The sequence below is a fragment of the Heloderma suspectum genome, chromosome 1 (genome assembly GCF_057233095.1).
Source record: "Heloderma suspectum isolate Gila_16-S chromosome 1, 16-S_ref, whole genome shotgun sequence".
Lineage (NCBI taxonomy): Eukaryota > Metazoa > Chordata > Lepidosauria > Squamata > Helodermatidae > Heloderma > Heloderma suspectum.
The window spans coordinates 100,387,214-100,411,350 of NC_139458.1; the positions used below are offsets into that span (position 1 = coordinate 100,387,214).

At 45.2% G+C, this 24,137-nt stretch overlaps 1 long non-coding RNA gene across 1 annotated transcript; it reads left to right on the top strand.

Annotated features, from left to right (window-relative positions):
- Positions 1 to 2,222: 2,222 nt before the first annotated feature.
- LOC146357623 (uncharacterized) lies at positions 2,223 to 24,137 on the top strand. The gene is made up of 3 exons (XR_014786769.1): positions 2,223 to 2,440; positions 8,621 to 8,723; positions 21,907 to 24,137. It is a non-coding gene; the product is annotated as an uncharacterized LOC146357623 (long non-coding RNA).

Here is a 24,137-nt window from a genome sequence, read left to right on the forward strand (position 1 = left end):
TTTTGATCAGCAGGGCTGTGAGGTAAGGACACATCTCTTCTCTTTTATCTTTCTAGAGCCATTTTGGTGTGTCACTGTAATAGGTGTGTTGTGTTCAGGGACACTGAACTTAATGCGCACTGCTCCCTTGAATATAACTTACTGTCTAGACTCACCCCTCCTGTTCTTTCCATGGATTAGGAGAAACCCTGGTGTAGGCCTGAGTTAGGAGTCCTGTGAGGGAGCGTATATAATCCTGTTTAACTGAACCTGTTACTTTAGTTACCCATAGGCATGTGGAACCTGACTTCAGTCATCAAGGTTCAAAGGACATCACATTGGGATTAGACAAGAAAATATTACATGCAGTCTTTCCTTCTGACAACGAGTACCAAATTGTTATTTCTCTTACACTTTTGTATCTCTAACAGGCACCTATATAGGGACATTGTTGAAATGCAATCCCCCCGCCCCTATTTTTTTTTATAACCTTCATTAATTGGTGGAAAGGCAGGTGATTAATCAATTAAAGGCACAACCTTACGGCTGCTAGACAGCGGCTAGACAGCCATACAATTGGTCGATTCCCAAAGAACCGCCTCCCCACCCCCTTCCCCGCTTTGTAGGCACGGCAGGTTGTCCCTGTGCTCCATGCTCAGAAGACCAGCGTGGAGCAGGGGGAAAGGGGACATTTCTGGGGCTGGGGAGCGCAGAGGTGCCGGTACGACACTACCTACTTGTTGTCCGGCCTCCTCACCCGAGACAGCTGAAATCGGCCATCTAGCCGCGAATGCAGGGTGGCTGGAGCTCAGAGGAGATGATCCCCTCCATGCTCCTCCCGCCCTGCATTGGATAGGTAGTCGCCTCCCAGTCTGGAGGCAGCCATCGATCTGCATAGGATTGGTCCCTAAAATTCTTTAACCAACTGACACTTTTATTTTTGCTTTATTTTTTTTTAACAAGGCAACTTTCTATTGAAATGAGGCGGGACTGTCATCATCAAAGGCTCAACATTCTAGCCCTCTTCATGCTTTCCTTGTATGACAAAGCCATCACACAATTAATGGGGAGCAGGGGTGTGCTCCTGGCCCTGCCTGCAGCATCAGGCACCCTGCTGGTCCTTCTCTGGACGCCTGCCTGTTAGGGTGGTTATCTTCAGAGAAGAAGTCTATGCATGAGCAGCTGTGATCAGAACAGCAGCATAGTCAGCACACCAGCATGATCAGATGTCCCAATCACATGGATGCCAAAATGCAAGCAGAAGATGAGGATCACCGTGCTGATGCGTTGATGTCCAGAGCCAGCACTGCACTATACATTGGGGGCAGGGCCAGGACCACAGCCCCACTCCTCATTAATCACATAATGTCCCCCTCATGCAAGTAACACATGAAGGGTTGGGGGTTCTATATAGTTAGGTGGAGGGCTTGTGAGAATGGAGCTGGCATTCAGGTGGTATCAACTGTGGTGTGCTTTAGGTGCCTGCTAAAGTCCCATCTCTTTACCCAGGCCTTTTCTAATTGATTGCGCTGCCTAGTTTGCTAATTGTTTTGAGTTTTTGGTTTTCAATGTTTTCAATGGATTAATATTTGTGTTTATTATGATGTAATATAATATTTGATTTTGGAAACTGCTTTGAGACATTTTTACGTATGGTAAGCAGTATTTTAATACTAATACTAGTAATACAGTTTAGAACGGGAGGTGGCAGAAAGATAATGAGAAGGAAAAAAGGACTTGACAGCTCCTGTCCAAGATAATATTCCTCATTTAATAGCTTCATTGCATCTCCTGGAAGTGTTTACCTCTAGTGTGCACTTGTGTCATTAGACTGTTTTGTTATTTTTAGAGACCCTTCAACAAGTCTTGGTGGCAAAAAGTCCAAGTAAATGCAGCATGAAGCAAGAGTTTGACTTTGGCATTAAAATGGTCTAACAGCACAATTCTATTCCCATCTACTCAGAAGTAAGCCCCATAGAGTTCAGTGGGCTTTACTCCCAGATAACTGTGAACAGGATTGCAGCCTAAACATTATTGCTTAACATGGCCATTGACTTCTTTTTTTTTTTGCTCTTGAATATGATCCAAATAGCATTCCCCGCCCCCACCTATCCTGTGAGCTTTCAAATCAATTATTAGCCCCATGAACTGGGCTTGAACCAGATACAGCCTGAATACAAGGCCAGGCACCCAAGATAAACGAACAGTTTGCTTCTATAGTACAAGGTTAGGCAAAGTAATTCCATTTGAAGAATTACTTTGTACTCAGCATGGTATCATGTGCTCCTTGATTCTGAAAACGTTATTTATCTTTGCTTTGTCCAAGGGACGTGAACAGTGCTCAGGCATTGCTCTTGTTTGCCAATGCATATCCCTCAGAGGGCTATATATTTGGCTGAGATGTGAACACCAATTCAGCTGCAAGAAAAAAGAAGTCTACGTGGTCCTTTGAATAACTATGGTAACATTTAAAATGTAATTGGTTTTGCAAACTGACAACTCATTATTGAAAAGCAAAAGGGATGTTAGGCATTTAGATAATGAAGTGTCAATCAGCGTAACAGATGTGTCACTTTCCTTAATATATTTTATTTTAGCTTCTGGAATTGTTTTACCTTTCTTCCTTATTGTTCTACATAATGTATATGTGCAGATAACTGAGATCTAGCGAATCTAAAATGTTTAAGTGTACTCACGATCGTTCTTATTAATTTCATAAGCTTTAATAAATGTGAGCGAAAAAATATGGGAGCTGCATTGTACATGGATTTTTTTTTGCATCCTGTTGTTCCCAGGTCCTTCCTTGGATTGTTTTAACAGCACCAGGGCAGCAACACATTATATGGGAATGAATGCCTCTGTGTTATAATGGTTTGGCCACCTTCCTCCTCAGTCAAGCAGAACTCCAGTTCAGTTTCATCAGGTCAAAAGTAATGGTTGCTGCATCCAGGGCAGAAACAAAAAACCATACCAAGAATGCTTATAATAAATGTACAAATAGTGACTTGCATAGCTAGATATGCAAAAAGTGTGTGTATTGTGCGTATTTACTAAGGAAACTTTAGCACTCAGAAATAGGATGTGTGGAGGGGAGTTGGACATGCATGGAGGGAAGACCAGAAGCAGGGCCAGCCCTACCATTAGGCAGAGTGAGGCAGTCGTTTCTGGCGGCAGATGTTGGAAGTTGGTAGCAAGGTGATGGAGGAGAGAGCTGTGTGCTAAGGAGCCTGCTCTGAGCTCCATAAGTTAGTCTGCTGCCTTCAGGTGTGGTGCAGGAGGACGCTGTCCCATCAGCAGTGTTGAAGAAAGATTCAACTGCCAGGCCAGTTGGCTTTTATACATGGAATGGGAGGGGGACTGTGAACAGATACTTATATATAACTTGTTGTTCCATAAGGTTTACTTTCTCTGGCCTCTGTGAAGCTACAGTGTATAAGAGTAGACCCGAGGCCCTGTTTTGTTATGGTAAAAGGCCCATGTAGTAGTTGCTGAGTGACATTCTGAAGTGGAAGAGAGAGAGACAATCATTTTGAATATTGTTAGATGGGGCTTGGAGCAGGGAAATTCAGGGCTGATAGGCTTGGGATTCTAGCTGGGTGGAAAGAAGCAGTTGGGGAATGACAGTTAAGCTATGACAGTTGACAACTGGAAGTTTAGTCAGAGTTAGTCTGTGGAGAGAGAGAGGGAGAGAAGGTCTGTTGGCTGATATGTGGTGTTTTAGAAGGACTACGATAAAGCTGAGGAGAAAGGGAATAGCTATTCTTTCTCTCTGAGATAATCTTAGGTGGCTGGTGAAGATCAGGAGTAGGGAGCAGATGGCTGTGTTGTGCCAAGAAGAGGCTACCCTAAGATCTAGCTAGAAGAAGGTTATTCAAGCAGGCAGTAAAAACCCAAATGAACCATCCAAGCAACCAAACAGGAGGAGTTTGGATGGCAGAGGAAGACTGTACACAGAAGTTGGACCTGGTTGTAAGGGTATTTGGCTCAGGTGGCGGTTTAGGGAATTTGGCCAGAGGTAAAAGAAGTCATTAAGAGGCTTGTAGCAGCAACTGTGTCTCCTGAGTCCTAAAGAACTGTCATTAAGCAGTCTTTTGAAAACTTCAAATATTAGTAACGCCTTATGTACAAAATATCCCTGCAATAAATTACTTGTTTAATTGTTCATCTGGTCTCTGTTGTAGGTGCCCATCTCATGCCTAAGTCTCTCATACCAGCTACTAGATTTTAAACTATACAGAATTGGTGTCAGCAGGAAAGGGTTAGCTTGAGGAACTGAGTTATAGTGGAAGAGAGTCCCTTAGACCCCAAAATATAAGCATTTGCTCCAAATAAGAAATGCCATAGGTGGCACTGCCCAGTGAAGGACCAGTTTCCCCACAGAGGGGGGGAGAGAATAAATCCCCCATAGGGGGCCATCTCATTCTTCACCTCAGGCAGCAAAAGGTCTTGGGCCAGCCCTGACCAGAAGCATCCTTCACTGCTCTCCTCTCTATCGCAAACTCCCTGTGTTGACCAGGGAGGTCTGAGCAGAGGCTGTAACTGTCTTTGGGTGAACATGGTCACAGTCTCCATGGCCTTGCCTCTTTTCTCTTCGCTGTTATATCTTGCTCCTCTATCTCTGCCATCCTCGGCTGGCTGAAGGTCTCTTGTTCCCTCAAATGATTCTATCTTTCCTCCCTTGCTGCCCCTTATGTTTGGAACTACCTCCCAGAATACCTGCATGATGCCACCTCTCTTATTTCCTTCAAACCCTTCTCAAAATCACCTTTTCATGAAGTCTCTGGCACAGCCCTGTAGTTCCCATGCCCTGCTGCATCCTTGCCCAACCTGGTGCCCTCCAGATGTGCTGGACTGCAACTCCCATCATGATCAAGCTGGCTGGGAATTATAGGAGTTACAGTCCAATACATCTGGAGGGCAACAGGTTGAGGAAGGCTGCTCTACTGCAACCAAGCCTAAATACATGTAACTGAATTAATGACATTGTCTTTTATTTATTTATTTATTTATTTATTTATTTCATTTCTATACCGCCCAATAGCCGAAGCTCTCTGGGTGGTTCACAAAAACTAAAACCAAACAACACACAATAAAACAATTTAAAATATATAGAACATTAAAACCACAATATAACAATACAACCACAATAAAACCTAGCAGCAGTACAGGAGTTTAAAATACAGATTTAAAACAGCAAAGATAAAAATTTAGAAAGCTAAAATGCCTGGGAAAATAAAAAGGTCTTCACCTGGCGCCGAAAGGAATACAATGTAGGCGCCAGGCGAACCTCACTAGGGAGCTCATTCCAGAGCCGGGGTGCCACAACAGAAAAAGCCCTCCTCCTAGTAGCCACCCGCCTTACTTCCTTTGGCAGGGGCTCACGGAGAAGGGCCGCTGATGATGATCTTAAGGTCCGGGCAGGCACATATGGGAGGAGGCGATCCTTCAGGTAACCTGGCCCCAAGCCATTAAGGGCTTTGAATGTTAACACCAGCACTTTGAATCGGGCCCGGAAATGGACTGGCAGCCAGTGCAGCTGGAAAAGTACTGGCGTAATATGAGCTCGTTGGCCAGTCCCTGTTAACAACCTTGCTGCCCTATTTTGGACCAGCTGAAATTTCCGGACCGTTTTCAAAGGCAGCCCCACGTATAACGCATTGCAGTAATCCAGACGAGAAGTTATCAGAGCATGGATAACTGTAGCTAGGCTATCTCTGTCCAGATAAGGGCGTAGTTGGTATACCAGCCTAAGCTGATAAAAAGTGCTCCGTGCCACTGAGTTCACCTGTGCCTCAAGTGACAGTTCTGGATCCAAGAGCACCCCCAAACTACGAACCTGATCCTTTAGGGGGAGTGCAACCCCCTCCAGAACAGGTTGAATATCACCTAGCCGGGCAGACGAACCACCCACTAACAGTACCTCCGTCTTGTCTGGATTGAGTTTCAGTTTATTAGCCCTCATCCAGTCCATTACCGTGCCCAGGCACTGGTTCAGAACAGCCACTGCCTCACCTGGTTTTGATGAGAAAGAGAGGTAGAGCTGGGTGTCATCCGCATATTGATGGCACCTCAGCCCACACCTCCAGATAACCTCCCCCAGCGGTTTCATGTAGATGTTAAACAGCATGGGTGATAAAATAGAGCCCTGTGGAACCCCATGGCACCATTGCCATGGCACAGAGCAATAATCCCCCAGCACCACCTTCTGGAATCGGCCATCCAAGTAGGAGCGGAACCACTGTAGTGCAGTGCCTCCAACTCCCAACCCAGACAACCTATCCAGAAGGATACCATGGTCGATGGTATCAAAAGCCGCTGAGAGGTCCGGGAGAATCAACAGGGTCGCACTCCCCCTGTCCCTCTCCCGGCAGAGGTCATCCCACAGGGCGACCAAGGCAGTTTCCGTTCCAAAACCAGGCCTGAAGCCCGATTGAAATGGATCTAGATAATCCGTTTCATTCAAGAGTGCCTGGAGCTGTCCTACAACCACCCGCTCAAGCACCTTGCCCAGGAAGGGGATGTTGGCCACTGGCCTATAATTGTTAACATCCTCTGGGTCCAGGTTAGGCTTTTTCAGGAGTGGTCTAATTACTGCCTCTTTTAAAGCAGCAGACACCACTCCCTTTAATAAGCCATGAAGGGCAAGGGTCAAGCACACAAGTGGTCGATCGGACTTGGCCAAGCACCTTGTCTGCATCCTCAGGCCTCAGTAACTGAAACTCATCCAATAAAACTGGACCAGACGGTGCTCTGAACGCCTCTACCAATGGAACTGCATTAATCGTGGTGTCCAATTCATGACGAATCTGAGCGACTTTATCCTCAAAGTGCCGCGCAAACTCGTCACAGCGTGCTACCGAGAGTTCCACCGTCTCTCTCCCTGGCCCAGAATGTAACAGGCCGCAAACCACTCGGAAAAGCTCCGCCGGACGACACTGAGAAGATGCAATGCTGGTGGAAAAGAACTGCCTCTTTGCCACCCTCACCGCCACAGAGTAGGCTCGATAGTGGGCTCTTACCTGTGTTCGGTCCGACTCAGCACAAGTTTTCCTCCACCTGCGTTCTAGCCGTCTCCCCTCTTGCTTCATTGCCCTCAGCTCAGGTGTATACCAAGGAGCTGGCCGGGCTCTGCTCAGAGGGAGAGGGCGCTTGGGCGCGATCGTGTCAACCGCCCGAGTCATCTCTGCATTCCACAGAGCGACCTGGGCTTCGACAGGAGCACCAGCCATACCAGCAGGAAAATCCCCCAGAGCCCTCTGGAATCCATCGGAATCCATTAATCTCCGGGGGCGGACCATTTTAATAGGTCCCCCACCCTTGCAGAGGGGAAAGGCCGCCAGAAGTCTAAACCTCAGCAGGAAGTGATCTGACCATGACAAAGGGACAGATGTTAATTCCTCCACTTTCAGATCACCATCCACCTTCCCAGTTGAGAAAACCAGATCAAGCTTGTGTCCTTTTATATGCGTTGGGCCGATGACATGTTGGAACAGCCCCATGGTTGTCATGGCGGCCATGAAGTCCTGAGCCGCCCCGGATACAGCGGCCTCGGCATGGAAGTTGAGATCCCCCAGAACCATCATCCTGGGTGTCCTCAACACCAAGTCTGAGACCACCTCCGTCAGCTCAGGCAGGGAGTCCGATGGGCAGCGGGGTGGGCGGTACACCAACAGAATCCCTAATCTGTCCCGGGTACTCAACACAAGGTACAGACACTCAAGATCTGCACTCGAAGAGTCTTTTCCTCTGCCTCCATTTCTCTTCCTTTTCCCTGTTGTTGCCCCTGTGTTGAATTTTAGATTGTAGGCTCTTCGGGAGCAGGGACTTTTCTTATAGCCTGTAAAGTACATTGTACATTGATGGGGCTATATAAATCAACAAATAAATGCAGACACATAGGTTATAACTTTTCAACCTAAACTATCTCATGGGGATTTGTGCAAATAAATACATAAATAAATAAGAATCCATGTATTTTGTACACTGAGAGCACTACAGTAATTGCAAGCAGAAATCCGTGAACATTTCATGGGCACAGGGGGAGGGATTAGCTCAGGAGTTGTATGTCTTCTGAACCTTATCTCACCAGAAATCCTTTCAGTGGTGAAGGGGGTGTCCTTGGTCACTGCTGAATGGGACCCTTTGCAAGAGAACGTTCTCACACAGGAGGACATGTTTCACAGGGCATGCATTCGCCAAGCCAAATCCCCTCCCTCCAGGCTAAAGGAGTTAGTGTCAAGCTGCTTGCTGCCATTCAGCCTAATTCTCAACCCTGGCTAGGTGAAGGATCATCACACATGCATTCCCTTGGCTACATGAGTGCAATTTGCACGGGCAACCAACAAGCCTTGGTTTGTTTTGAGGGGTTGGAGAGTATCATTCTGACCTCCCAATGTTCATCTGTAGATGTCAGGGGATCTTTGTCTTTCTTTTCCTCTCCTGGTCCTGCCCAGTCTTTAGGCTCCAAAGTTGTTTGTAGCCAGTATGCATGGCCTTCAAATACAGGGAGTTGTTAAAACTAGGCATACAAATGCAATATCCCATAATGCTACCTTTCCCAGAGTGTGAAGCACATACATGCAAGCACAAATGTTTAAATTGAGTTACACTGGAAAAAGAGTTACTTCTCCTTTTCTTTCAGGCTCTCAGTGTGCCTTAAACAACTATACATAGGCAAGGAAACTTTTTTAAAAATATTGTGGCCTAGAAACATTGGTGGATGAACTTGCAGAGCTGACTTGAAAGTAAGCATCCAAATAATATTTCTATAAACATAAATCTCAATGTGTTTCATAAATATGGTTGTATTGTTATATTGTGGTTTTAAAGTTCTATATATTTTAAATTGTTTTATTGTGTGCCGTTTGGTTTTAATTTTTGTGAACTGCCCAGAGAGCTTCGGCGATTGGGTGGTATAGAAATGAAATAAATAAATAAATAAATAAAATAAAATAAAATAAAATAAAATAAATATAAGAGAAAAAGTGGTAGAGGTGTTCATGCTATTGTACACATGCATGCACTCACGCACATGCACACGCACATACAGTATCAAGACTGCTCCCCCTTTTTTGAGCAAAATGAGAAGGTGACAGCTAAATTTTCTTAGCTGAACATAAAGGTTTGCTCAGAGAAAGCTGCATTGCCCTTGACATTGAACAGTACTGGAAACTGAGCTCCAGACCATCCAGCAAGAATGCAGAATGTGCAAGTGAATGAGCTTTTTCTCATGAATATTTATGTGAAGCCTTGCTCAATTTGAGCAGAAATGATAAGGATGCACCATTGATAATATGGTTTTAATAGTATTTCTTATGAAACCAATTTGAAAATACTCATAAAAAATGGGAAATGATTCAATTCAGAAAGAAAGTCACCATTTTCTAAAGCTTGGATCCTATCAGGGGTCAACCCGCCCCACCCATCTAGATTTATTTTCTGTGCCATCCCATTTACAGCAATATCAGTGCTTGTGAGACCACCTCCTTGTTCATATCTTATTGTGGCCTCTTAGATCTATGGAGAATATCCTTTTCATTTTCCCATCTTCAGCATGTTTAAACAGCAAGAAACCAAATGTGCTGTCCCACAATTATAGAACTTCCTTCTGCTAAACAATGAAGAGTCTTATGGCACCTTTTGTTGTTGTTCAGTCGTTCAGTCGTGTCCGACTCTTCGTGACCCCATGGACCATAGCACGCCAGGCCTTCCTGTCCTGTGCTCTCTCCCGGAGCGTGCTCAAGTTCATATTCATTGCATCCGTGATGCTATCTAGCCATCTCATCCTCTGCCGTCCCCTTCTCCTTTTGCCTTCAGTCTTTCCCAGCATCAGGGTCTTTTCCAGGGAGTTTTCTCTTCGCATTAGGTGGCCAAAATATTTGAGCTTCAGCTTCAGGATCTGTCCTTCCAATGAGCAGTCAGGGTTGATTTCCTTTAGGATGGACTGATTGGACCTCCTTGCAGTCCAGGGGACTCGCAAGAGTCTTCTCCAGCACCACAGTTTGAAAGCATCAATTCTTCGGCGCTCAGCCTTGGCACCTTTAAAGTCCAACAAATTGACTGTGGGATAAACTTTGTGGGCTAGAGCCCACCTCCTCAGATGCATGAAAGTGGTCACCTATGTAAGTAGATAACCTGATACTGACATCATCATCATGGCCCCAAATACCAGCATATTTTAGCATAATGCTCTTACTGGCACTAAGTCTTCGGAGAGGCATTTCAACCTTTTGGAATGGGAAAAAACTTCCCCAGACCTGGAAACCACCAAATGATTGGCAGTTGGGAGAAAGGGGGTGGAGCTGGAGAAGGAGTAGGCCAGTGGAAGGGGGTTGGCTTACTGAGAAACCCAGGGAGGCAGACTGGGACTGCAGGCAAGCCAGAACTGGTCTGCAGGCCTGAGGCTTGGCACCTCTGCTTTAAGATCCGCTAACGTGTCCTGGGAGATGGGAAGGGTTTAATGTGGGGTGCTCCTAATCTTGCATGTGGATTTCTGTTAGCCTGTACAAGATGCTCCCTATGTATTTGTATTGACACATGAAATATTTTCTGTCTGGCTCAGTCTGACCTTAAGTGGCAAGGATTAAATACAGTGTAATCCTTGAGCACAGTGTGAAGTTGTAAAATATACTTTTACTCATTTTTATTTGGACACTGTGTGTGGGGTGTGTGTGTGTGTGTGTGTGTGTTTAAAAGATTGTGACTTTCTCTGAGCCTTAGAGGCTGGAACTGGGAAGAAACCCAAATCAATACCCAAAGTCAATCAGCAATAAATCCAGGGGTGTGCTTAAGCAATTTTAGGGAGGAGGACTTGATAACTGCTATTGGTGGAAAACAATTTCTATGATAAATATTTTACACCATTTCAAACATAGGCAAATGCCTTTTGGCCTGATATTTTCTATGCATGGTCATTGCCCAAAGGTGTTCCTTAACATTCATTTATTTATGAGAAATCAAACAGAACTGGAACATCAGGATTTAAGTATGTGGCTGTTAAAAAAATAAATAAATTAAAAAGCATTTATTTCTGACAGTAGCACTTGAATCAAAGTAAGACACATAGAAAACTAAAACTTTCTAAGAAGATAGGATAAAAAGGCATATCCTGGAGGATTTTACTTTCAGTTGAATAAAGAATATTGTTTATCTAGCGTGCATGGCATGGTATTTTGTTGCCTTTTTATTAAGGTCCAGTGAATAGAAAACAGTTGCTCCTTGCAGTTGCCATCTCCACATGCTTAGCCTTTATATGCAGAAGCTCGCTACAGAGTTTTGGGTCTTTTCATCAAATTAGCACAGAAACACTAAAAAGAGTGGCAAGGATAAAACGGCCATGCAGTCTAGCAAAGCTTGCCCTCTGGACCCTAACAGTTTGCTATGTGGAGCAATTTGGAGAAGGCACAGGAAACAGAGGTCCACACATGGCATTAGTTTTGGTGCCCCACCACTTTGCCTGCTTCTTAGGGGTGAGGTACTGAACACATCATTAACAGTGATGTGTGAGCCCTCCTCAGGCTCGCTCAGAAAATTAATTGGGCTTTCAGCATGTTCCAACTGAACGCGAGATTTTTGTGTGTGTTCAATAAACACCTGAAAACTCCAATTAAATTTGCCTCTATCTTCCCATTCTCTGCTAGTCCCCCACCCCCACAAAAAAGTGTACACACACCAACCTTTCAGATAGGAGAGTCCCCACAAGTCCTCTCCTTCACTGTAAATGACGCATGGAGCTTCGTTTCCTGCTATGAGTGGGATTATAGGGGATGAGATTTAGAAACAACAACTACCAGCCCCATAATCCCTCAGCAGGAAATGACATGCTTCGCATCATTTAGCCCTAAAGAGAAGCTGTTCAGGACCCTCCTCTTAGAAAGTGATCTCTCCATCTTCCCCAAGATAAGAGGTGGGGCTTTTTTTTTTGGCTTGAGAAAGGTGAGAAAAGAGCACTGGCATGGATAGGGGTAGCAGCAGAATCAGGATGGGAGACCCATCTTGAATCAGGCATGGCTCAACAAGGGCTATACCAGACACAAAATGGGGCCAGTCACTTTGAGGGGGAGTGGGGGGAGGGAGTTCACATCATGAGCACTTGAAATCTTGTTCTATCTGTAATTATTAATAAAATGCGTGATCCTGTTCTCCACATGCACAGGGCAGGTTACAGAGGTTACCACCACACAGCAATACACAGAGCTACAGCATCACAAAATGCTTGGTTGAAAATGTAGCTGTGAGAAGATTCTTACTGGGAACCATCAGCCTATAATGCCAGTGCCTTCCTGTCTCCATTGGCATTCAACTTGTTTATTCCTTCTGGTGCCAGGTGAAGACTTTTTTATTCTCCCAGGCATTTTAGCTTCATAGGGCATCTCTACACCAGCCTAAAATCCTGCATTTAAAATGGGGCTTTCTGTGTCTGTTTTAAATGCAGGATCACAACTGACTCCCTTTACATGTGCTTCCTTTCCCCCCCTCCACCTCCCCGTATCTGAGTCTTCCATTGTCTTTCATTGATCTCGCTGCTTTTCTTGCCGCTTTAACTCTTTTCACGGAGGAAACTGAAGTGGAACACAATGGGGTAATTTGGTAGCTCATTATCTATGATCTATTTAAAAATGGAACAATGGGCATTTATTGCAGGAGAGTCATGGCATCATGTAAAGAGCCCGCAAACTTCCGTGAAGGAGCAAACTCAATCGCACGATAAAAGCTCAGTGTCGGGGAACCCACAGCCTTTTAGCTTTGGTATTTTAAATCTGTATTTTAAATCTCTGCATTGCTGCTAGGTTTTATTCTGGTTATATTGTTATATTGTGGTTTTAATGTTTATATATTTTATATTGTTTTATCCTGTGCTTTTTGGTTTTAATTTTTGTGAACCGCCCAGAGAGCTTTGGCTATTGGGTGGTATAGAAATGAAATAAATGAATAAATAAATTGTGGGCCCAATACAGATAAAGTCCCCTTCATGGATCACTGCCTTGTTGTGGTGAAGGGGCTTGCGTAACTCAGTGAAGCCATAAGCTATGCCATGCAGGGCCACCCAAGATGGACAGGTCATGGCAGAGATTTCTGACAAAATGTGGTCCACTGGAGAAGGAAATGGCAATCCACTCCAGTATTCTTGCCAAGAAAACCCCATGGAACGTATCACAAGGCTAAAAGAGATGACGCCAGAAGATGAGCCCCTCAGGTCGGAAGGTGTCCAATATACTACTGGGGAAGTAGTATATTGTACTGAAGGCAAAAGGAGACTGAAGGCAAAAGGAGAAGGGGACGGCAGAGGATGAGATGGCTAGACAGCATCACTGATGCAATGAATATGGACTTGAGCACGCTCCGGGAGAGAGCGCAGGACAGGAAGGCCTGGCGTGCTGTGGTCCATGGGGTCACGAAGAGTCGGACATGACTGAACGACTGACAACAACAACAGATAAAGTACTGGTAGTGACCTTTAAAGCCCTAAACGGCCTGGGTTCACTGTATATGAAGAAGTACAGTTCCTGCTCAGTGTTTCCCTGGCCTCTGAAGAGGGAGCCTTTTGGGCAGTTAATGCCCTGGTTTTGCAATTCCCAACCCTGAGATACTCCTTTGTCTATCTGTCTCTGCTGATTTTCCAGCAGAGGGGAAATAGTTTTTTTTTTTAATTCCAAAAGGAATTAGGTTGTGCTAATTTAGTTGTCTGCTACTTCCTGCAGCTGCATATGTAGGCAATCTGCTGCTATTCATTGTTTTTAAACGTTTTCCTGTTATTTTCTTTGGGTGTGTGTTTTATGCTTGTGGTTTATTACTAAGTTTATAATGTATAATGCTGTGATGTTCTGTGTTTTATTATGTTGTTGCTTTGTGTTTAGTTGTTTAAGAACAAAATAACATAGGAAGAGTTGGGTCAGATCAAAGATTTACCTAGTCCAGCATGCTGTTCATCCAAATGGCCAGCCAGCTGCCTGTAGGAAGCCCACAAGTAGGACATGAGAGCAATAGCACCACTCTTGCATTCCCCAGCAATTGGCATACAGAGACATTCAGCCTCTGATACTGGAGGTAGCGTAGAGCCATCGTGATTAGTAGCCGCTGATAGCCTTCTCCCCCATGAAATTGCCTAATCTCTTTTTAAATCCCTCCAGATTGGTGGACATATTGTGGTAGCAAATTCCATAGTTTAACTATGTACTGTGTGAAGGAATACTTCCTTTTACCTCTGCTGATCTCTCACCATTCAGCTTCATGGAATGACCCTGGGTTCTAGTATCATGATAGAGATATCCATTTTCTCCTCTCCATGCATAATTTTGTACACCTGTACCATGTTTCCCCTTACTTGCCTTTCTTCTAAGCTAAACAGCCCCAAACAGTGTAACATATAGGGCCATCACTCCAGCCCCTTGATCATTTTCATTGCCCTTTTCCGCACCTTTTCCAACCCTACAATAACCTTTCTGAGGTGCGGTGAATAGAACTATATGCCATATGTAGGTAACCAAAGATGTGATACCAGTGCTTTTAATGTTGTTGATGATGAAGATAATGATAAGCAACCTGAGGCCTTCTGCTCCTCCCAGAATTGGTAGCAGTGTATGTAGTGTGACCTGTGGCACTTGCTGGATGTCCGATAAGCTAGATAGGGAGGCAGGAGTGCACTGGGAAAGCTTTCTCCTTTGTCACCCCTTCCTTTCTCTTTCCCTTCCACTCAGCAAGGGAGGCCGAGCCAGCATCACTCCTTCCGCCCACTGCTGCTGCTTCTCTGCATCCTGAGAGAATTACAACAGCCAACACTTTTGACAGCTTCACAACAGGCTGAGAGAAATAACTGTAGCACATTGTATTATTTCTTACTTTTGCACACATTGGTAGGAGCCTATAGGCTTGAGTTTTCAGATGTCACATTTCAAGAGTCGTGCAGTTTGAGGAGTTTTTAAAAGCATTCAAAACAAAAGATAAAAATTGTCAGGTGCTTTTAAAAATTTAAATAACCAACTAAATGTCTACTATGGAGAAATGTTTGAAAACAGGTTTGTGAATCTCCATGACAGGAATAGATCATCCTCCCCCTTCACAATCAGCACCACAGAGGCTCAAAGCTTCAAGCTATTATGACTTTATTTTGCTAGAGACTAGCCTTTCTACAAATGCATATTCAAGGAAGCTCTCAAACTGCCCCAGGCCCTAAACAACTAATCTGTGATCCCTCTTCAGAGAAGATGAGGATAGTGAAGTTGCTGACAGTTTGCCCATGAACCTCAGAGCCAAACTTGCTTTGCAGTGATGCCCCTCCCTATGCTGACTTCTAAGAGTGGCTATCCTGGTGGAGCTTCTGAGTCCTATCCCTAACTTTTCCAGTTTTGCTATGTGATGTAGGGATGTACGAAAATTCCACCACGGGTCTCGGGGAGGCTGAATGCCAGCGCATTCGGCGCCCCGAAATTGGTGGCGGAACAGCCTGCCCCCCTGCCCCCTCCCCGGGACAAGACGTACCTTGGGTACCTTCCCCCTGCCCCCTTCCCCGGGACGAGACGTACCTTGCGGATCTTCCTGGCAGCTATGGCGGCGGTGGCTGCGGCGGCGGTGGCTGCAGTGGCGGTTCGGCTGTGGCGGCTGCAGCGGCCGGTCTTCCGACCGGCTGCTGCCGCTGCCATTTCCAGTTAAAAAAAAAACACGTGATAGGCTATGTAAAGATTTACGTAGCCTATCATGGCTAGGTTTTAAAAAAAACGTGATAGGCTATGTAAATGTTTACATAGCCTATCATGGCTGACTTAAAAAAACAAACAAACGCGCGTACGCAAATGGTGGCGGCCACCGCCACCGCCATTTGCGTTCCTTATTTTGGCACGTCTTAGTCTATGTAACCATTTACGTAGACTAAGACGGCGAAAATAAGGGGAACACAAATAGCGTAGACACTACGCTATTTGCGTTCCCCTTATTTTCGCCGTCTTAGTCTATGTAAATCTTGACGTAGACTAAGACGTGCCAAAATAAGGAACGCAAATGGCGGCGGCCGTGGCCGCCGCCATTTGCGTACGCACATTTATTTGTTTGTTTGTTTAAGTCAGCCATGATAGGCTACATAAACATTTACATAGCCGCTGCAGGGGCGCAAACGGCGGCAGCTATGGCCGCCGCCATTTGCATCCCTGCTAGCCAGCGGCCGGATGTCTGGCTGCTGGCGGAGCCAGCCAGCGGCTCCGCAGAATCGCTGCGGAGCACAGCCGGCCGGCCAGGATTCTGGGGGGGGGAGGAACGGAGCGCCTCCCCCCCTAGCGAGGATTCCAGGGGGAGGGACAGAACGCCTCCCCTCCAACCATAAACATAATTCGTGAAAGGTAAGTACCTTTCGTACATCCCTAATGTGATGTGCCCTAGCATCTCTCAAGTCACATCCCTCCTCCTCCTCCTCCGAAACCTGAGTTCTAACAGTGGAGGGAGAAGGTAGTGACTCAGCCTGGACCATTTGTTTATCCAGGCTTTCAGAGGAATCTCTCCCAGTGTCTTGGGGCTCTAGGGAAGGTTCCTCCCCAAGGCTCTGATCTAGCTGTTCCCATCTCTGATTCAGAGTTGGAGCTGTCAGACATCTCAGGGTGCTTGGACTCATCCCTGACACTCCATTTGCTTAAGATTCTGAGGGACAGGAAACATTGGTCTGAATTATTTTCCTGTCAATTTATTTTTCTGTTAAAGACAGGCTGTGATTTTTTCAGCCTCTGATGTTAACAAATTTGTTTTTCTATTACTGCTATCTGATTGTTGTTCATTATTGCCTTGACTGGCTGTGAAGCATTGCTGCCTGCACACTCCTTTATGATTTCATCCAGTAGGAAAGGAGACATGTCACAGGTCCAGGGAAGACATGGCAGTATGTCCCCAGATGATGCCTTTTACAGAAATCTCAAGTTTCCTATTGATTGCACAAATGGTTTTTCCTCCACTCAGTTTTGCTTAGGATAACCTGTTTTTAAATGTTTAACCTCACTTCTCCATTACTCCAGAAAACCCTGCGTTAACCTCTGCCTTCTGTTGTGTGCTGAAGGAAATGGCCTTATTTATTTATTCATTAAATTTATATGGGAAACCAACTACTTTGGGTGGAGGTTTACAACTGGTCTTAGATGGGGTTGCACTCCCCCTGAAAGACCAAGTGCGCAGTCTGGGAGTCCTCCTGGACTCTGAGCTAACTGAGGAAGTCCAGGTGGCTGCGTTGTCCAGGAGTGCTTTTTACCAGCTTAGGCTGGTATGCCAACTGCAGCCCTATCTGGAGAGGATGGACCTTGCCTCAGTTATCCATGTCCACTAGTCACATCCAGGATGGACTACTGTAATGCGCTATATGTGGGGCTGCCATTAAAGATGGTTCAGAAACTCCAGCTTGTGCAGAATGCAGCCACCCGAGTTTTAGTGGGGGCAAGGTGATTCGATCACATAATACCTATACTGTGCCAACTGCACTGGTTGCCGGTGTGTTTCTGAGCCCAATTCAAAGTGCTGGTGTTGACCTTTAAAGCCTTAAATGGTTTAGGACCAAGGTACTTGAAGGACTGCCTTCACTCATATCAGCCTGCCCTCACTTTAAGATCAGAAAGAGAGGCCCTTCTCATTTACCCACCCATGAAAGCAGTCAGGTGGGTGATCACACAAGAGAGGGCCTTCTCTGCAGTTGCCCCACACCTTTGGAACAAGCTGCCATCAGAGGTCCGCCATGTTCCGTCATTGCAGACTTTTAAGAAGGCCTTGAAAACTTAGTATTTTACCTTGGCTTTCTCTTAAAATGACTGTTATTGTTACTGTTACTGCTGTTAACATTGTTGCTGGTTTTATTGTTGGCTCTACTGTTATTTTTATGTTTTTTATGTTTTTATCACTTTTAATATTTTAACTGTTTTTATGTATTTTACTGCTGTAAGCTGCCTTGGGAGGGCTACTGTCCTGAAAGGTGGCCAAGAAATGTTTTCAATAAAATAAAAATAAATAAAAGATCCCACCTTTCCACTAAAAAAGACGCTCAAGGCGGCTAACAATAATAAAATACAAATTCAAACAACATTTTGGTTAAAACATAACATAAAAACAAATCAACTGAAAACGGAATTGAAAACACAACAGTGAAAGACATAGCCAGCACCCAGCCAGTTAAGCCCCCTTCATCAGCAGACTGGCTCACATGCCAAAGGTCTGCCTGCATAACACTGGTTTTGCCTTGTGACAGAAAGGCAACAATATGGGAGCCAGACCTTGTCTTTTTCCTTCCCACCACTTGTTTCCAGCCAATGGAGTGGCAGCAATAAGCTTGCCTTAGTTGAAGAAGAGAAGGTGGACACAAGTAAACTTGCCTCGTCAGGTGAGGCTCAGCACAGCATGGGGACATTTCCAAAGTGCACAAGGTCTTCCTTCAATGGCTGTGTTCACACACAACATGACAAGCCAGGGTATGGGTTTGATGTGGGTTTTCGTTGAATTGTGGGTTGTTGTTGAATTGTGGGTTGTTGTGTTGTACGAACCCAGTTGTGCTACCAAACCATAGTTTATTAGTGTGGCTGGGTTCATACAGCACAACAGCCCACTGTTCAGCAACAACCCATGGTTTAACAACAACTTGTGTGAAAGAGTTCTATGTGTCAGAAGCCTCTGCTTCTATACAGCAATGCTTAGGCAGCGCCCATTTCAGCATATTTACAGGGAGTGAGTCCTGTTGAACTCAGCAGGATTTACCTCTGAGTAAACCTGCTTAGGATCACACTACACATTATTTTTTCCAGGCTCTGTTTGCCTTGATAGACTGGAGCGTTTCACACTTGTGCACAAGGAAGTTGCTAGAATTTGCTGATAGTTTCTGGAAAATCCAAGACTTCTGTACTATGCAAATATCCCAATTTGTATCTCGTTTCCTGTCTATGTTGGTTTATTTATTTGTCTATCTATCCATCCATCCAGCATAATGCTTCCAGGATGGTATACAAAACTGATATACATGACAAAAATATTAGCAAATGACGGAAATATAGATATAAAGAGGGTACTGTAGGATCAAGGAAGCAAAGCTAGTGAACCAAATAATTGCAAACACACACACACGCACACACACACACACACTCTTTCTGACAATAATAGACAAAAGGAAATGTAGCCAGGGAAAGTAACCTGGCCTGCTAAAGTATTGTACTCACACTTTCTAAAGTTGCCAAATTTTTTATTTTATTTTTGGCACAGATAGCAAATAGTTTCCCTCAAAAGTCTGAGAGCAAGAACCTCAGGATCCCCTGGTGAGCATCTTCTTAAGCTAACCACCAAGAAGCCATTGCTAGGTCTCATGATGAAATGCAAGCCACTGAACTCAGCTAATAGTTGATCCATTTGCAGAGCTCCATGAATATAATACCTACGTAGTTCAACCAGCGAACTCTTAGGGTGTACAACAAAGAGTATTGAAAAGGAAGGAAGTTGCTGGTACACCACTGGAAATCTAGCAAAATGTTTGCGGTGGGTAGCTTTGAGCTTCCCTAAATTGGCCAGTTGCTGTGCTGACACAATTTGTTTCAAAGCTGAATTCTATTTCAATGTGCGTTAAAAGTGTACCTTTGCCACAATTCCCAGTGTAGTTTTTTTCCTGTAAAAAGAGAAACATATATATAGGCAAAAGCTTCTAAGACAGTAAGTTATATGCTTGTCTTATGCTACAAAAAATCCTTAAAAATAAATGTGTTAAGGGAGGTTTTTGGGTAGCATAAGGGATACGGCTTATCTGCCATATCTAGGGAACAGGGATTTCAGGGTGTCAGGAGCCAACCTAGACTACTGAGGTACCATAGATCAGCCTTCCCCAACCTGGTGCCCTCCAGATGTTTTGGACTTCAACTCCCATTAGCCCCAGCCACCATGGGCAATGGTCAAGATTCTTGGGAGTTGTAGTCCAAAACATCTGGAGAGAAGGAGATTGGGGAAGGGTGCCATAGATAGCGTGTGTTCAGGGTGCAGATCCCTCTTCAAGCGCAGATTGGAAGAAGAGTGCCCTTCAGTGGACCCTGCAGTTGACAGTTGACAGAAAGCATGAAGCTGATGGATTGGCCAGACCTAGTATAGGTGGTACTGGGAGCCTGGCATCCACCTTTGGCTAGTCAACAAAGCAGTGTGTACTCTGTAGTCATGCCATGTCCCCGGGTTCAAGGTGTGCTCCAAGGAAGGTGTGCACCTGGAAGAAGGATGCCAGCTAGGTGGTGGTAGGGGGCAGGATTTGTTGAGCTTCCACTGAATAGCCTTGTTGGCAAGGGCTTTCCTGGGCCTCAGCATAGTGTGTCACCTCTGACACTTTAATGCGGAAAAGAAAAATTAAAAAATTGAGTCTTTGTTGCCTCAATCAGGCCCAGCATCCTATCTCAACTGGAGGACAGCTTATGTCAGTCTGTTATTCCTTGCACAGTTGTCCCTTCCTAGGCCCAAGGAGGCAATGAGCTCTATCACCTCCCTCCTGGCTTGCCAGGCTAAGGTCTCTTGTAGGCCATGGTGGCTAATGCTGCTTGGCTGGCTCTGGCTGGCTAGCTCCCAAGATGTGGCCACCCTGTCTCCCACTTCTCCTATGCCCTCTCTTCCTCCTATGAAGCCTGCCTTATACATCATGTCAAGTTCTGGAAGCTGTAGTTACTGACAGTGCAGGGTAGCCCAATTACTGTGGGCAAGCCTGACTACAGTTATCGGGTGATGGAAGTGGTAGTGGTGGTGAAGGAGCGGAGTGAAAAAAAAATAGTAGTGGGTGAAGGAGAGGAAATAGAGTTAGAAAGTATCAAGTAAGGGTTGTGCAGTATAGTACTGCCTGAAGGCTGTTTTTCAGATGCTGTGTTTTCCTGGCAAGATACCACAGTGGTAAAGGTAACAGAACTAATCAGATGATATTGCCCCAAGATGTACTACTATTGTGGTTGAATAGCTCTCTACTGGCAGCTAATCCAAGATGCTGCTTGGTAAATAATAATTCGCAGTCCCCCAAAGTGAAGTAGGGGTGTACGAAACCGCGCTTACATGGCTTTGCAAGGTTCTGCTGGGGGGGAGAGGCGCTCCGTCCCTTCCCCCAGAATCCTCGACAGGGGGGAGGTGATCCGGTCCTCCGCCCCAGAATCCTCGAAAGCCGGCTGTGCTCTGCGGCGGCTCTGCGGAGCAGCCGGCCAGGCCCAGGCCAGGGCCGTCCGCAGCCGGATTTCCGGCTGCGGAGGGCTCTGGGTAAGGGGGGGGACGCGTATGCAAATGGCAGAGGCTATGGCCACCGCCATTTGAGTTCCTTATTTTTCTTCGTCTTAGTCTACGTAAATATTTACGTAGACTAAGACGAAGAAAAATAAGGAACACAAATGGCAGTGGCCATAGCCGCTGACATTTGCGTACACTTTTTTTTTTTTTTACCCAGACGTTTTAGGCTACGTAAAAACTTATGTAGCCTATCACGTCTGGGTAAAAAAAAAAACACGTACGCAAACGGCGCGGCTACAGCCGCTGCCATTTGCATTCCTTATTTTTCTTCGTCTTTTTTTTTTTTTTTTACAGAGACGTGATAGGCTACGTAAAAACTTACGTAGCCTATCACGTCTCTGTAAAAAAAAAAAAAGAAAAAAGACAAGACTGCAAATGGCGGCGGCAGCCGGTCTGAAGACCAGCCGCCGCAGCCGAAGCCGCCGCCGAAGCCGCTGCCGCCCGGAACATCTGCCCCAGGTAAGTCTCGTCCCAGGGGGGAACCACAGGGGGGCGGGGGGCAGGCCATTCCACCACAGATTTCGGGGGGCCAAATGCACTGGCATTCGGTCTCACTGAGATCCGTGGCAGAATTCTCTAAAGTGAAGCCATTTCAGTCCCCTACCGCAAGGATGTTATGTTAGATGGCATTCGATTGCTACTGCCTGTGCCATTTTCTGAGTTTTCTAGTGATATGTATTTTTTCTGTCTTAGGCTGTGTTTCCATGACAACAGAAGGAGAAGCTAATGTTGGAGTACCGGATTTTTTTAAAAGGAATCGGCCTTGCTGTGAGCAGGGTTCCACAAGCAGATTCTCTGCAGCAGTAAAAATCACTTCACAGAACATACTTCCTGGTGGGTTGAGGGTTGGAGTGAATGTTGTCTGACTGGCAGGGGCTGCTCAACCAATAAGAGAGGCTTCCTGCTTCTCTCCCCCTTTCTGCTTTCCCCTGGAAGTCCAGATGCACCTGCATTTCAGGAGCAAGCCTCATTGAGCACAATGGGAATTACTTCTGAGTAGACACACATATACTTGTACTGGAAAAGGGGGGGAGAACACAAAGATGGAAACGAGCCCCCATTTTAACCTGCAGGACCTCATTGACCACACTGGGAGTTACTTCTGAGGAGACAGTAATGGGTTTGTTGTGGGAAAGAGAGCAGTAAAAACAAAGACAGAAACCAGCCCCCATTGTAATCCGCATACTTACTTCCTAAGGCAATGAATCGGAGCCTCAAGATTATGCTTAATCACACTTAAAGAAATGGGCTTTAACAGGTGCCATTTCAATTGAGGGGGATCTCTGTAAATTTTTATGTGGGCATTCAAAGACAAGCCTTATTGACCACAATGGGAGTTACTTCTGGGGAGACACTAATGGGCTTCTTGAGGGTAAGAGACAGAAACCAGCCCCCATTTTAATGCACAGAATCTCTATAAGGAAGCTGTGAAGTAGTTACTTCCTGAGGCAATGAATCGGAACCTCAAGAGCACGCTTAATTGCACTTAAGGAAATGGGCTTTGATATGTGCCTGTCAATTGAGGGGCTTCTCTGTTACTTCTGTGGTCATTCAGAGGGCAAACCTCATTCAGCACAATGGGAGGAAACACCCCTTGACTGGGGTCATGTTGAAAGGCACACCCCTGGGCAGGGCTAGCATACCTGAGGTCAATGCGAAGGTTGGGGCATACAGCAACTATACCAGGGAGAACCCGACTTAAGGCAAAGAATTGGACTTCAAGCAGTCACAGGAAATCCAGGTTTTTCCTGATAAGCTCCGAGGTGGATGCAGGATGGCCACGACATCATGTATCCCTAACAACTTCCACACGCAGCTGGCTCAGAGTAAATCTCTGGTGGAAACACCCCCTTAGTTTCCTTTTTTTTTTTTCATGGCTGTGTGCTAATCCTCTCCCGGACTAGACTGTATTCTCTTTAACAAGGTGTTGACACTCAAGCCTGCCAGCCAAAGCTTCCCTGAAATTGAATTAGGGCCTTGGGCTGAAAGAGGTTCAAGAGCCCTATTCTATAAACAAGAATGTTTAAGGTTCTCTGCCTATGCAGAATTCCCTTTCCTCTGCAAGGCTTGCCCCACCATCTTCTCTTTTGTGCAGACAGGGATAATGCTGGAGGTATTTAGTGCTTATATACCACTGGAGAAAGCTGTGGTTACCCTTGCCAGAGATGGCTTTTGTTTGGGAAATATTTATAAAGAACTTCCCACAATTCTCACTTAACAAGGAAAGTATGTCGCAGAAACATGAAAGGGACCTCTTCATACAAAATTTAGCAGATGTTTTCATTGTGGGACAACAATAGAAAATGTACAAAACAGTTCCAAATCACAAAGGAATTCCAGCAGGCTTAGCTTTTGCAAGAAAAGAAAATACAGGGCAGGGAGATTCATTCTATAGGAATAAATTCACCATACATTGATTCATTGGACATGCTGATAGGAGTTAGCCTATATAGATCTACATCTGTGCTTTACTTACATCTGCCTGGGAAAGCAAATTCGATAGGCTAAATTCTGCTTTCCATAATATCGACAACAATTTGGAATAACACTGTTTAGTGTTACAAAATCTCATCACAGTAAAGTCACTGCAAGATGTGAATCATCAATATTTTGCAGGGGGGAACGGAAGGAAGCATTCGATCGGTACAGACCTCTTTTAAGAAGCAGCTTCTTCACTGAAAAACAATTATATGTGCCTGCCATCAAGGCAGGCCATAGTGGTTGAGGTATAATTTGTGTAGGCAAGGCAGCTGATACAGGACTCTTAAGAAAAGGCCACAAAACGGAAAGGAATCATATAGTATAATATAACCAGTTGGTTAGCCACAAACACAGTTAATGCAATTTCTTATGTTTAATTATACTTGACATTTTTTGATATTAAAACTAAATAGTACATTGTGATAGAAGATAGCCTAATTCTT